General features: G+C 46.7%; 1 long non-coding RNA gene across 1 annotated transcript; it reads right to left on the reverse strand.

The window, feature by feature from the left end:
- Nucleotides 1-3,440: 3,440 nt before the first annotated feature.
- Nucleotides 3,441-8,678, reverse strand: LOC148148562 (uncharacterized). The gene is made up of 3 exons (XR_015758765.1): nt 8,641-8,678; nt 3,913-4,055; nt 3,441-3,458 (listed from the first exon to the last, which is right to left on the reverse strand). It is a non-coding gene; the product is annotated as an uncharacterized LOC148148562 (long non-coding RNA).
- Between the last annotated feature and the right edge of the window lie 4,023 nt (nt 8,679-12,701).

The raw sequence follows: 12,701 nt of genomic DNA on the forward strand, positions 1-12,701 counted from the left end.
ATGGAACTGTGACCTGCATGTAGAAGGTCTAGAGACGCCATTCCTATACATAGTGCACATTTTCACTAAAATGGCTGCAGACTTTTTTTTCAAGAGCTCCCAAACATCAATCCTGATATCGCAAAAGGTGATATTGTAAAGTTCCCAGCCAATGCTGTGACAAGCAGTAAACCAAAGAAACAAAGAACATACTCAGGAACTGCCTGCAGTAATACATCACTTGACAACTTGCTGAAAGAGTCTCACAACTGTTGAACACACATAGAGGGATAGAGAAACCCTTATTCTGTCCCATGACCACGAGAGAGGCCCTGATGAAGCTTTGCGTTGGATCAAATCGCAACACCATTTCAACCAGGACTGCCTCGCCTCCAGACTTTCTAAAAAACATGCAAAGTTTAAGTCAGTGTACTCCTGCAGTTGCTGCATTGACCGTAGTTTAAGAAGTCCAGTGGTTAATGGAGAAACCACTGAATATGAAGAATTCAATAAATTCTTCCATTTATACTTCAGGCTCTGAAGGAAGGCTCTTCATTTATTCACTTAAGGGACGTAGGCATTCCTTGTTGGCCACCTTTTATTGCCTGTCCCTAGTTCCCCTTAAGAAGATGATGGTGAGCTGCCTTCTTGAACTGCTGCAGTCCACGTGCTGTAGGTAGACCCACAATGCCATTTGGGAGGGAATTCCAGGATTTTGACCCAAAGACACTGAAGGAGTGGCAATATATTTTAAAGTCAGAATGATGAGTGGCTTGGAGGAGAATTTACAGGTGTGGTATTTCCAAGTATCTGCTGCCCTTGTTCTTCTAGATGGAAGTGGCTGTAGGTTTAGAAGGTGATGGCTAAGGATATTTGATGAATTTCTGCAGTGCATCTTGTAAATAGTATATACTGCTACTGAAGGAGGGAGTAGTTGCTTATGGTGACAATTGGGGGCTGCTTTGTCCTGGGTGGTATCAAGCTTCTTGAGTGTTATTGGAGTTGTACCTAGTATTCCAACACACTCCTGACTTGTGTCTTGTAGATGGTGGACATGTTTTGGGGAATCAGGAGGTGAATTACTCACCACAGCTTTCCTGAATCCAGTTGAACTTCAGGTCACTCCCAGGATATTGATAGTGGGAGGTGTCCGCGAGCTGGCGTTAGCCTCAGCGGTGTAAAGGTTGACCTTTACATCGCTGAGGCTAAACGCCAGCTCGCGGACACCTACTCCTACTGCCCCCTTGATCATGACCCCACCTCCCACCAAACCATCATCTTCCAGACCATCCATAACCTCAGCACCTCAGGGGATCTTCCATTCACCGCCTCCAACCTCATAGTCCCACAACCCCGCACCGCCCGTTTCTACCTCCTGCCCAAAATCCACAAAACTGACTGCCCCGGCAGACTCATTGTCACAGCCTGCTCCTGCCCCACCGAACTCATCTCTGCATACCTCGACACGGTCCTGTCCCCCTTAGTCCAAGAACTCCCCACCTACGTTCGGGACACCACCCACGCCCTCCACCTCCTCCATGATTTTCGCTTCCCCAGTCCCCAACGCCTTATCTTCACCATAGACATCCAGTCCCTGTACACCTCCATCCCCCATCACGAAGGACTCAAAGCCCTCCGCTTCTTCCTTTCCCGCCGTACCAACCAGTACCCTTCCACTGACACCCTCCTTCGACTGACTGAACTGGTCCTCACACTGAACAACTTCTCTTTCCAATCCTCCCACTTCCTCCAAACTAAAGGAGTAGCCATGGGCACCTGCATGGGCCCCAGCTTTGCCTGCCTCTTCATAGGATATGTGGAACAGTCCATCTTCCGCAGCTACACTGGCACCACCCCCCACCTTTTCCTCCGCTACATGGATGACTGTATCGGCGCTGCCTCGTGCTCCCACAAGGAGGTTGAACAGTTTATCCACTTTACCAACACCTTCCACCCGACCTCAAATTCACCTGGACCGTCTCAGACTCCTCCCTCCCCTTCCTAGACCTTTCCATTTCTATCTCGGGCGACCGAATCAACACAGACATGTACTATACACCGACTGACTCCCACAGCTAACTAGACTACACCTCCTCCCACCCTGCCCCCTGTAAAAACGCCCTCCCATATTCCCAATTCCTTCGTCTCCGCCGCATCTGCTCCCAGGAGGACCAGTTCCAATACCGTACAACCCAGATGGCCTCCTTCTTCAAAGACCGCAATTTCCCCCCAGATGTGATCGACAATGCCCTCCACCGCATCTCCTCCACTTTCCGCTCCTCCACCCTTGAGCCTTGCCCCTCCAACCACCACCAGGACAGAACCCCACTGGTCCTCACCTACCATCCCACCAACCTCCATATACATCGTATCATCCGTCGTCATTTCCGCCACCTCCAAACGGACCCCACCACCAGGGATATATTTCCCTCCCCTCCCCTATCAGCGTTCCGAAAAGACCACTCCCTCCGTGACTCCCTCGTCAGGTCCACACCCCCCACCAACCCAACCTCCACTCCCGGCATCTTCCCCTGCAACCGCAAGAAATGCAAAACTTGCGCCCACACCTCCCCCCTTACTTCCCTCCAAGGTCCCAAGGGATCCCTCCATATCCACCACAAATCCACCTGCACCTCCACACACGTCATTTATTGCATCCGCTGCACCCGATGTGGCCTCCTCTATATTGGGGAGACAGGCCGCCTACTTGCGGAACGTTTCAGAGAACACCTCTGGGACACCCAGACCAACCAACCCAACCACCCTGTGGCTCAACACTTCAACTCCCCCTCCCACTCCACCAAGGACATGCAGGTCCTTGGACTCCTCCATTGCCAGACCATAGCAACACAACGGTTGGAGGAAGAACGCCTCATCTTCCGGCTAGGAACCCTCCAACCACAAGGGATGAACTCAGATTTCTCCAGTTTCTCATTTCCCCTCCCCCCATCTTGTCTCAGTCAAATCCCTCAAACTCAGCACCGCCTTCCTAACCTGCAATCTTCTTCCTGACTTCTCCGCCCCCACCCCCACTCCGGCCTTTCACCCTCACCTTGACCTCCTTCCACCTATCGCATTTCCAACGCCCCTCCCCCAAGTCCCTCCTCACTACCTTTTATCTTAGCCTGCTGGACACACTTTCCTCATTCCTGAAGAAGGGCTCATGCCCGAAACGTCGATTCTCCTGCTCCTTGGATGCTGCCTGACCTGCTCCGCTTTTCCAGCAACACATTTTCAGTCTTGTTCAAACAGTCCGCAGGTACCTTGGACGAGTATGCCAACACCATCACAGACTTTATCAGCTACGCTTTTCCAGCAACACATTTTCAGCTCTGATCTCCAGCATCTGCAGTCCTCACTTTCTCCTGTTTGAACAAGGCCCAATCAACCGATTCCAGACAGCACCGGAGTTGATCTTCTGCCTCCTCCAACAGCACTGGACCTGTATCTGTGAGGGTCTCTCCTGCTTGAGCCTTTGCCTGTAAGTTGGGAGAAGAAACACGGCATTGAGGTCAGAGTTCCGAATTGAGGGCGGGGGATGGCGCGGTAGGCATCCTTCATAGTGGTGTAGCAGTGGTCTAAAATGTTTGGGCCCCTGGTGGGGCAGGAAATGTTCTGGTGGTACTTGGGCAACACATTCCTTAGATTGGCCATTTTGAAGTCACCAGTTATAATAAACAGGGCCTCGGGCTGTTCTGTCTCCAGGGTGTTGGTGGTGGAGTACAGCACATCCAGAACTTCCCTCAACCTTTGCTTGTAGCAGTATGTACACGGCAGTTAGAATAGCAGTGGTAAGTTCCCGTGGTAGATAGAAGGGGCAGCATTTGATGGTGAGGAATTTAAGGTTTAGGGAGCAATGGCTGCCCAGGGTTGCAATGTCCATGCACCACAAGTTTTTGATTAAAAAGCAAACCCCTCCACCCATTGTCTTACCTGAGGACAGTGTACAGTCCAAACGATGGATAGAAAAACCATCAGCCTGAAGTGCTCAGTCGTAAGTGGATGGGTTGAGCCAGGTTTCTGTAAAGCAGAGTGCGCATCAGTCCCACAGTTCATGCTGGAAGCTGAGCCATGACCTGAGACAATAAGATATAGAAGCAGAATTTATGCCATTCAGCCCATTGAGACTGCTGTGCCATTCAATCATGGCTGATAGGTTTCTCAACCCCATTCACCCACTTTCTCCCTGTAACCCTTAATCCCCTTGACAATCAAGAAATCAAGATTATATCTAACATCTTCTCAAAAACACTCAATGTTTTGACCTCAACTGCTTTCTGCAGCAGAGATTTCCACAGGCTCACCACTCCCTGGGTAATGTAATATAACTGAAGCATAACCTCCCTGCTCAATTTCTCCACAATAAAATATAACATTCTATTAGCTTTCTTGATTACTGGTGTACCTGCATACTAACCTTCTGTAATTAATTCACAGTGACACCTTGATCTCTCTTCATCTCACAGCTCTGCATCTCTCACTATTTAGATAATATACTTATTCTTAGTCTGTCTGCTCAAATAGACAGATTCACACTTTCCCACTTGTTTAACTGATCTGTATCCCTTTGTAGGCTCCTTATGCTCTCTTCATGATTAGGTTCCCTACAGTGTGGAAACAGGCCATTTGGCCCAAAAGGTCCACACTGACCCTCTGAAGAGTCATCCACCCAGACCAATTTCCCTCTGACTAATGAACCTAACACTACATGCAATTTAGCATGGCCAATTCACCTTTCTTGCACATCATTGGATTGTGGGAGCAAACTGGAGCACCCAGCGGAAACCCACGCAGACATGGGAGAATGTGCAAACTCCACACAGACAATCGCCCAAGGCTGGAATTGAACCCGGCGCTGTGAGGTTGCAGTGCTAACCACTGAGCCACTGTGCTGCCCTATAATTCATTTCCTTCCTATCTTTGTGTCATCAGCAAATTTATTTACCATATCTTTGGTCCCTTCATCCAAATCATTTATACAAATTGCAAAGAGTTGAGGCCTCAGGTCCCTATGGTGCACCACTTGAGATATTCTGAAAAAGATTCATTTATTCCTACTCTCTAGATTCTTGTTAGCTAACCAACCTTCTATCCATTACCAATGATATCCCTACACTACAAGCTTTTATTTTCCACAATAACCTTTGATGTATCAAAAGTCATCTGGAAATCTGAGTACAACATACCCAGTCGTTCTCTGTTAACCACAGCACAAGTTACTTCAAAGAACTTCAGTAAGTTAGTTCAACAAGATTTCCCTTTAACAAAATCAACCTAATCACATTGAACCTATTTAAATGTTATAAATGTCTTTAATAATAACTTCTGGCATTTTCCTATGACTGTAGTTAAGCAAATTGATCTGTAATTTTCTGTGTTTTGCTTTCTTTTTTGAACAAAGATGTTACATTGGCTATTTTCTAATCTAAAGGAAATGTCACTGAGTGCAAAGCGTTTTGATAATTTGATGTTACCAGACCTAAAGACATGTCAACTTGCAGTTCTGACAATTTATTCAGTGTTGTGTCCATGGTAATTGTAATTTTCTGGAGTTCCTGCCTTCCTTCAGTTCCTGATTTTCAGCTATTTCCAGGATGTTACTTGTATCCCTTTTAATGAAGTACAACAAAATGACTTATTTAATTCATCTGCATCTTTTGATCTTTGAATATTAATTCCCCAGAATCATTTTCAATTAGACCAATACTTAGTTTGTTAATTCCTTTCTTTTTTAAATATCAGAAGGATCATTTTTGAGCTGTTTTTAATTATTGGCTAATTTTGATTCCTTACACATACCAGGTGTTAGCTAGATGCGGAGGTGGGAGTGCCCCAGAGTACTTGCGACATTTCACAGCAAGAAGGCAGAAGGCATAGCTACCACCATTGCCTCATGTCTGCAGTGTTAGAGACAAAAAAACTGCAGAATCTGGAATCCAAAATACATGGGCAGGAAGCTGGAAGAACACAGCAAGCCAGGCAGCATCAGAAGGTGGAGAAGCCGATGTTTCAGGTGTAGTTACCCTTGAAACATCAACTTCTCCATCTCCTGATGCTGCCTGGCTTGCTGCATTCTCCCTGCCTCCTGCCTGTCTATCATGTCTGCAGTGTGGCAGGCAAATGCAATACCCAAGCTTGCCTAGTCTTTAATGCACATTGCCTCTTGCAAGAGGCAGGGGCATTTTAAAACAGTATGCTGCACCAGGAAACATCTAATACTCATTCAAAAATTTAAATGACGATCAGTTAGGTTAATCAGTGCCCTGAAAACAGAGAATGCAGATGAAACATGAAGTGCCTTTCTTAGGCGAAGCTGCAAAATCCAAGCAGGATCTTTATGACGAATTGCCTCAAATTTCATATGGAGCATGTCTTTCTGACATGATACAGTGACTGAAACCTGATTTTCTCCTGTGATCAACTTTAAGACTGCATGGTCCTGGAGCATTCAGCTGAGGGTTTAGGTGAAGGGGCAGTTGACTGCTATTTTTCAATGTAATGAAAAAACGTTACAGAATCTCTTCTGATACTCAAGATCAGTACTGCACATTATGAAACTGGACAGCATGCTCACATTTGGAACCTGTCCAAGAGCTAAACAGCCAGGTCAAATGGGAGAAACTCGGATTAAAATTTCCAAACTAATTAAAAATCTGTGGAGCTGCAAATGACTACCCAGATTACATCAAGACCAGATGCCAAACCATTATGTTTGTTCATTCCAAAAAAGGTTCCTCATTTGCTTTTGTAAAATTTAGACCAGAAATTGAAACTATGCTACACTGGGCAGTAATATCACTACTAACACAACCCATTCATTGGTGCTTAGACATGGTTTCTGTGCAGTAACTCCATAGTTCACTTCACGTCATAGTGGACCTTATGCAGTTGAACAAGGCTGAGAAATTGAAGGTCCATTTTGGATGAAAGCCTAACAAAACTAGCAAGGAGTTGGATTTTTAACAGCCTGAATGCAAACAACAGATTCTGGCAGTTACCATTGGTAGACCAACCCAAATTATTGTTGACATTTACCACATCCTTTGATGCTATTACTTCCATCATTTGGAACTGCCATACTGCCTGTGAGTTTTCAACATACCATCATTTGGAAGGGCTTGAAGCCACATGGACATGCCTCTTTCTAACATTTTAGAGCATGATATTGGATCAGAGCAGAGTTGCAATACTTGCATCCTGCAGGCCTTACCACAATGTGCTCATAATTGTGTGTACCAACTTTTTCGGTAATGCTAATGCATCAGGCATCTAGACTGACCTCTCAGAAATCAAAGTCTTCAAGGATTTCCCACAGTCCTTTAATATTACAGAGTTTCAGTGTTTCTTATGCTTGATTAATCAGTTGGTAAGTTTGTGCTAAATATACATACAAAATGCAATCATTACAGACCTGTAAACTCAAGGAGTAAAGGACCAATAGCAAAAACAAGTTGACTGGCAAGAAACAGGCAGCAATGGTTAATGGGCATTTTTTGGGAATGGTGAACTGTACTGGAGTGTGAGTGTTGGGACCTGGATCTACAGGGCACAATTTCAAAATTTGCAGTTGACATGAAACATAGAAGCATTGTGAACTTTGAGGAAGATTATTTGTAAGTTCAAAAGGATGTAGGCAGGTTAATGGAATGGATAAACAGGGGAAAGGTGAAGTTCCATCCAGAGAAATAAACAAGTGTTTCATTTTAGTAGGAAGGAAATGGAGAGACACTATAAAATCAATAGCATATAAGTGGTGTATTGTAGCTTTACCAGGTTGACACCTCATTTTTAGATATGCCTGATTCTGTTCCAGATGTGTCTTGAACTAGGATTGAAACTCCAACTTGATGGTGATGGTACAGTGGGGGATATGTCAAGCCATAAGGTTACAGATTGTGGTTCAATTCAATTTTGCTGCTTCTGACAACCTCATAGATACCAAATTTTGCAATGCCAGATCATTTTGAGATCTATCTCATTTAGCACAACTACATTTCCAATGCAAGATAGTATCCTCAATGTGAAGAATGGTGCTGTTCAGCCATTCATGGTGATGGAATTTGAAATCACCAACCAGAGTAAATTCTGTGCAATTGCCATTTCCAGTGCTTCTTCCAGTTGCTGTTCAAACTGAAGGGGTCCTGATTCATCAGCTGAAGGAGGCAGTGGGTGGTATTCAGCAGGAGAATTCCTTGCCCTTTACACTGTGGCATCTTGCAATTTACTTCTTTCTAAATAAGATTTGGCTTTGTATTTGCCTACCAAAGTGGAAAACTTCACGCCTCCCACCTGACTAATTTTGTCCACTCACTTAGCTATGTATGTACCTTTGCAGACTCTTTGTGCCCCCCAAAAAACTTATCTTTCATATTTGTTTTTGTAGTATCTACAAATTTGTCTATGATACAGTCACCCCTTTTATCCAAGTCATTTATCCAAGACCAAGGAAGTCCCCAGTCTATGAGCGAGTTCTGTTCTTAAGGCTATTTGTAAGTCAAATTTATATGTAATTTGGAACAGTTACATATGGTTCACATCTAATGTCAATTAGTCAAATGTTTGACTTAGTATGTGGTATATTTTTTACCTAAAACATTTTTAAAAATTTCTTAAACTGTTTAGATAGAAAAGAAAAGATAATGTTGAAAGGTTAACACTGACCTTCATTCCAATTGGTGTTCTCCATGCTGGAATTACAATTAACAATTAAGATGACTTTATTAATTGGATGATGGGTGTGGTGTTGGAGAGGATGGGCCTGGTGCTGAAGTCAATTTCTTAAAGTAAACATCAAGCGTGGCTTGAAAAAAGCTTTTCTTTTTCTCATTATAAATTGCCTTGTAGCAGCTGAGGCCATCGGTAACGATCCAGTAAACTTTGGTGGACCTCTCCGCATTAGGATCTTGCTCCTCTAACTTTGCCATCCCTGCTTCAATGAGACGAAAGGCTTTCAGCTAATTCCTTCATCAAAAACTTCTTAGGTTCTGGTTTTTCTAGCATTGGGCCTTCTTCCTCAAATTCTATCATCTGCTGCTCCAGCTCCATAAGGTCCTCATTGGTCAGTTCTTTGGCATGGAATTCAAATATCTTCATTGATGTTTAACTGCAGTTGCTTGTTACCAACATCAACCACAGCTTTCCTGGCTTCGGCAAAGTCCTCACGCTAAACTCTGTAGAACCATATGCAAATTAGGGGCACAACTTGTTCCAGACACCTTTCATGTTGGTATTCTTCATTTTCTCCCATGAACCTGCAATATTTTTGATGCCATTGTAGATGTTGTAATTCCTCCAGAATTCCTTTAAGGTCATTTCATCATCTTGGGTAGCCCTGACTGCCAGTGGTGCTGGAAGAGCACAGCAGTTCAGGCAGCATCCAAGGAGCAGCGAAATCGATGTTTCGGGCAAAAGCCCTTCATCAGGAATAAAGGCAGAGAGCCTGAAGCGTGGAGAGATAAGCTAGAGGAGGGTGGGGGTGGGGAGAAAGTAGCATAGAGTACAATAGGTGAATGGGGGAGGGGATGAAGGTGATAGGTCAGGGAGGAGAGGGTGGAGTGGATAGGTGGAAAAGGAGATAGGCAGGTAGGACAAGTCCGGACAAGTCATGGGGACAGTGCTGAGCTGGAAGTTTGGAACTAGGGTGAGGTGGGGGAGGGGGAAATGAGGAAACTGTTGAAGTCCACATTGATGCCCTGGGGTTGAAGTGTTCCAAGGTGGAAGATGAGGCGTTCTTCCTCCAGGCGTCTGGTGGTGAGGGAGCGGCAGTGAAGGAGGCCCAGGACCTCCATGTCCTCGGCAGAGTGGGAGGGGGAGTTGAAATGTTGGGCTACAGGGTGGTGTGGTTGATTGGTGTCCCGGAGATGTTCCCTAAAGCGCTCTGCTAGGAGGCGCCCAGTCTCCCCAATGTAGAGGAGACCGCATCGGGAGCAACGGATACAATAAATGATATTAGTGGATGTGCAGGTAAAACTTTGATGGATGTGGAAGGCTCCTTTAGGGCCTTGGATAGAGGTGAGGGAGGAGGTGTGGGCGCAGGTTTTACACTTCATGCGGTGGCAGGGGAAGGTGCCAGGATGGGACGGTGGGTTGTAGGGGGGCGTGGACCTGACCAGGTAGTCATGGAGGGAACTGTCTTTGCGGAAGGCGGAAAGGGGTGGGGAGGGAAATATATCCCTGGTGGTGGGGTCTTTTTGGAGGTGGCGGAAATGTCGGCGGATGATTTGGTTTATGCGGAGGTTGATAGGGTGGAAGGTGAGCACCAGGGGCGTTCTGTCCTTGTTACGGTTGGAGGGGTGGGGTCTGAGGGTGGAGGTGCGGGATGTGGACGAGATGCGTTGGAGGGCATCTTTAACCACGTGGGAAGGGAAATTGCGGTCTCTAAAGAAGGAGGCCATCTGGTGTGTTCTGTGGTGGAACTGGTCCTCCTGGGAGCAGATACGGTGAAGGCAGAGGAATTGGGAATATGGGATGGCATTTTTGCAAGAGGTAGAGTGGGAAGAGGTGTAATCCAGGTAGTTGTGGGAGTCGGTGGGTTTGTAAAAAATGTCAGTGTCAAGTCGGTCGTCATTAATGGAGATGGAGAGGTCCAGGAAGGGGAGGGAGGTGTCAGAGATGGTCCAGGTAAATTTAAGGTCAGGGTGGAATGTGTTGGGGAAGTTGATGAATTGCTCAACCGCCTCGCGGGAGCACGAGGTGGCGCCAATGCAGTCATCAATGTAGCGGAGGAAGAGGTGGGGAGTGGTGCCAGTGTAATTACGGAAGATCAACTGTTCTATGTAGCCAACAAAGAGACGGGCAGAGCTGGGGCCCATACGTATGCCCATGGCTACCCCTTTGGTCTGGAGGAAGTGGGAGGATTCGAAGGAGAAATTGTTAAGGGTGAGGACCAGTTTGGCCAAACGAATGAGGAGTGTAGGTGGAAGGGTACTGTTGGGGATGTCTGGAGAGGAAAAAACGGAGGGCTTGGAGGCCCTGGTCATGGCGGATGGAGGTGTAGAGGGATTGGATATCCATGGTGAAGATGAGGCGTTGGGGGCCGGGGAAACGGAAGTCTTGGAGGAGGTGGAGGGAGTGGGTGGTGTCTCGAACGTATGTGGGTAGTTCCTGGACTAGAGGGGATAGGACAGTGTCGAGGTAGGTAGAGATGCGTTCAGTGGGGCAGGAGCATGCTGAGACAATGGGTCGGCCAGGGTGGTCAGGCTTGTGGATCTTGGGAAGGAGGTAGAACCGGGCAGTGCGGGGTTCCTGGACTATGAGGTTGGAAGCTGTGGGTGGGAGATCTCCTGAGGTGATGAGGTTCTATATGGTCTGGGAGATGATGGTTTGGTGATGGGGGGGTGGGGTCATGGTCGAGGGGGCAGTAGGAAGAGGTGTCCTCGAGTTGGCGTTTGGCTTCAGCGGTGTAGAGGTCAGTGCGCCAGACTACCACTGCGCCCTTTTATCTGCTGGCTTGATGGTGAGGTGAGAAGGTCTGGCGTAAATAGTAAGCCTTAAAGGGAGCTATGATTCCCTGATCCATTGGCTGAAGTGGTGATGTGGTGTAGGGTGGTAAAAAGATGACCTTTACATGGGGGTGAAGGTCATCTAAAGTGCCAGGATCTCCGGGGCGTGTCAAGCACAAGGAGAATTTTGAAAGGAATCTGTTTGGCCAAGCAATAATATTCAGCAGCAGGAACAATAAAGTTCAGGAACCAGTCTTTGAGGAGAGCTTTTGTTATGCAAGCCTTCATGCTTGCCTTCCAAATAACGAGAAGAGATGCCTTGATGATTGGCTTAGTGCCCTCGGATTTAGGGAGAGGTACACAAGCATAGGCTTAAACTTGCAATCCCCGCATGCGTTACCACCAAGCAATAATGTTAGCCTATCCTTGGATGCCTAATGCTCTGGAGCAGTTTTCTCCTCTTTTGAAATGTATGTCCTTTCAGGCATTCTTTTCCAAAATAAGCCGGTCTTGTCTACATTAAATATTTGCACAGGCACATAACAAGCAGGAAGTGAGGACTGCAGATGCTGGAGATCAGAGTCGGGAGTGTAGTGCTGGAAAAGCACAGCAGGGGGCCAGGCAGCATCAGGAGAATCGACGTTTTGGGCATAAGCCCTTCATCAGGATTCCTCTTGGTGCTACGAGCTAGTGAGGGTAGGAATAGGAGGATAGAACAGATGAATGCATGGCTGAGGAGGTGTGTGGGAGAAGGATTCACATTTTTGGATCATTGGAATCTCTTTTGGGGTAGAAGTGACCTGTACAAGAAGGACGGATTGCACCTCAATTGGAAGGAGACTAATATACTGGCAGGGAGATGTGCTAGAGCTGCTCGGGAGGATTTAAACTACTAGGGTGGGGTTGGGGGGGGGGGGGGGCGGGGGGAGGGTGGTGGTGGTGGTGGGGGGTGGTGGATGGGGTAGGCGGGGTGGGGGGGGACCCAGGGAGATAGTGAGAAAAGAGATCAATCTGAGACTAGTACAGTTGAGAACAAAGGCGAGTCAGTCAGGGCAGGCAGGGACAAAGCAGAGAACAAGGTAGGACTGATAAATTAAACTGCATTTATTTCAATGCAAGGGGCCTAACAGGGAAGGCAGATGAACTCAGGGCATGGTTAGGAACGTGGGACTGGGATATCATAGCAACTACAGAAATGTAGCTCAGGGATTGACAGGACTGGCAGCTTAATGTTCCAGGATACAAATGCTACAGAAAAAGAGAAAGGGAGGCAAGAGAGGA

This window comes from Chiloscyllium plagiosum, unplaced genomic scaffold, assembly GCF_037043375.1.
Source record: "Chiloscyllium plagiosum isolate Xiang-an unplaced genomic scaffold, Cpla_swu_hap1 HiC_scaffold_12, whole genome shotgun sequence".
Lineage (NCBI taxonomy): Eukaryota > Metazoa > Chordata > Chondrichthyes > Orectolobiformes > Hemiscylliidae > Chiloscyllium > Chiloscyllium plagiosum.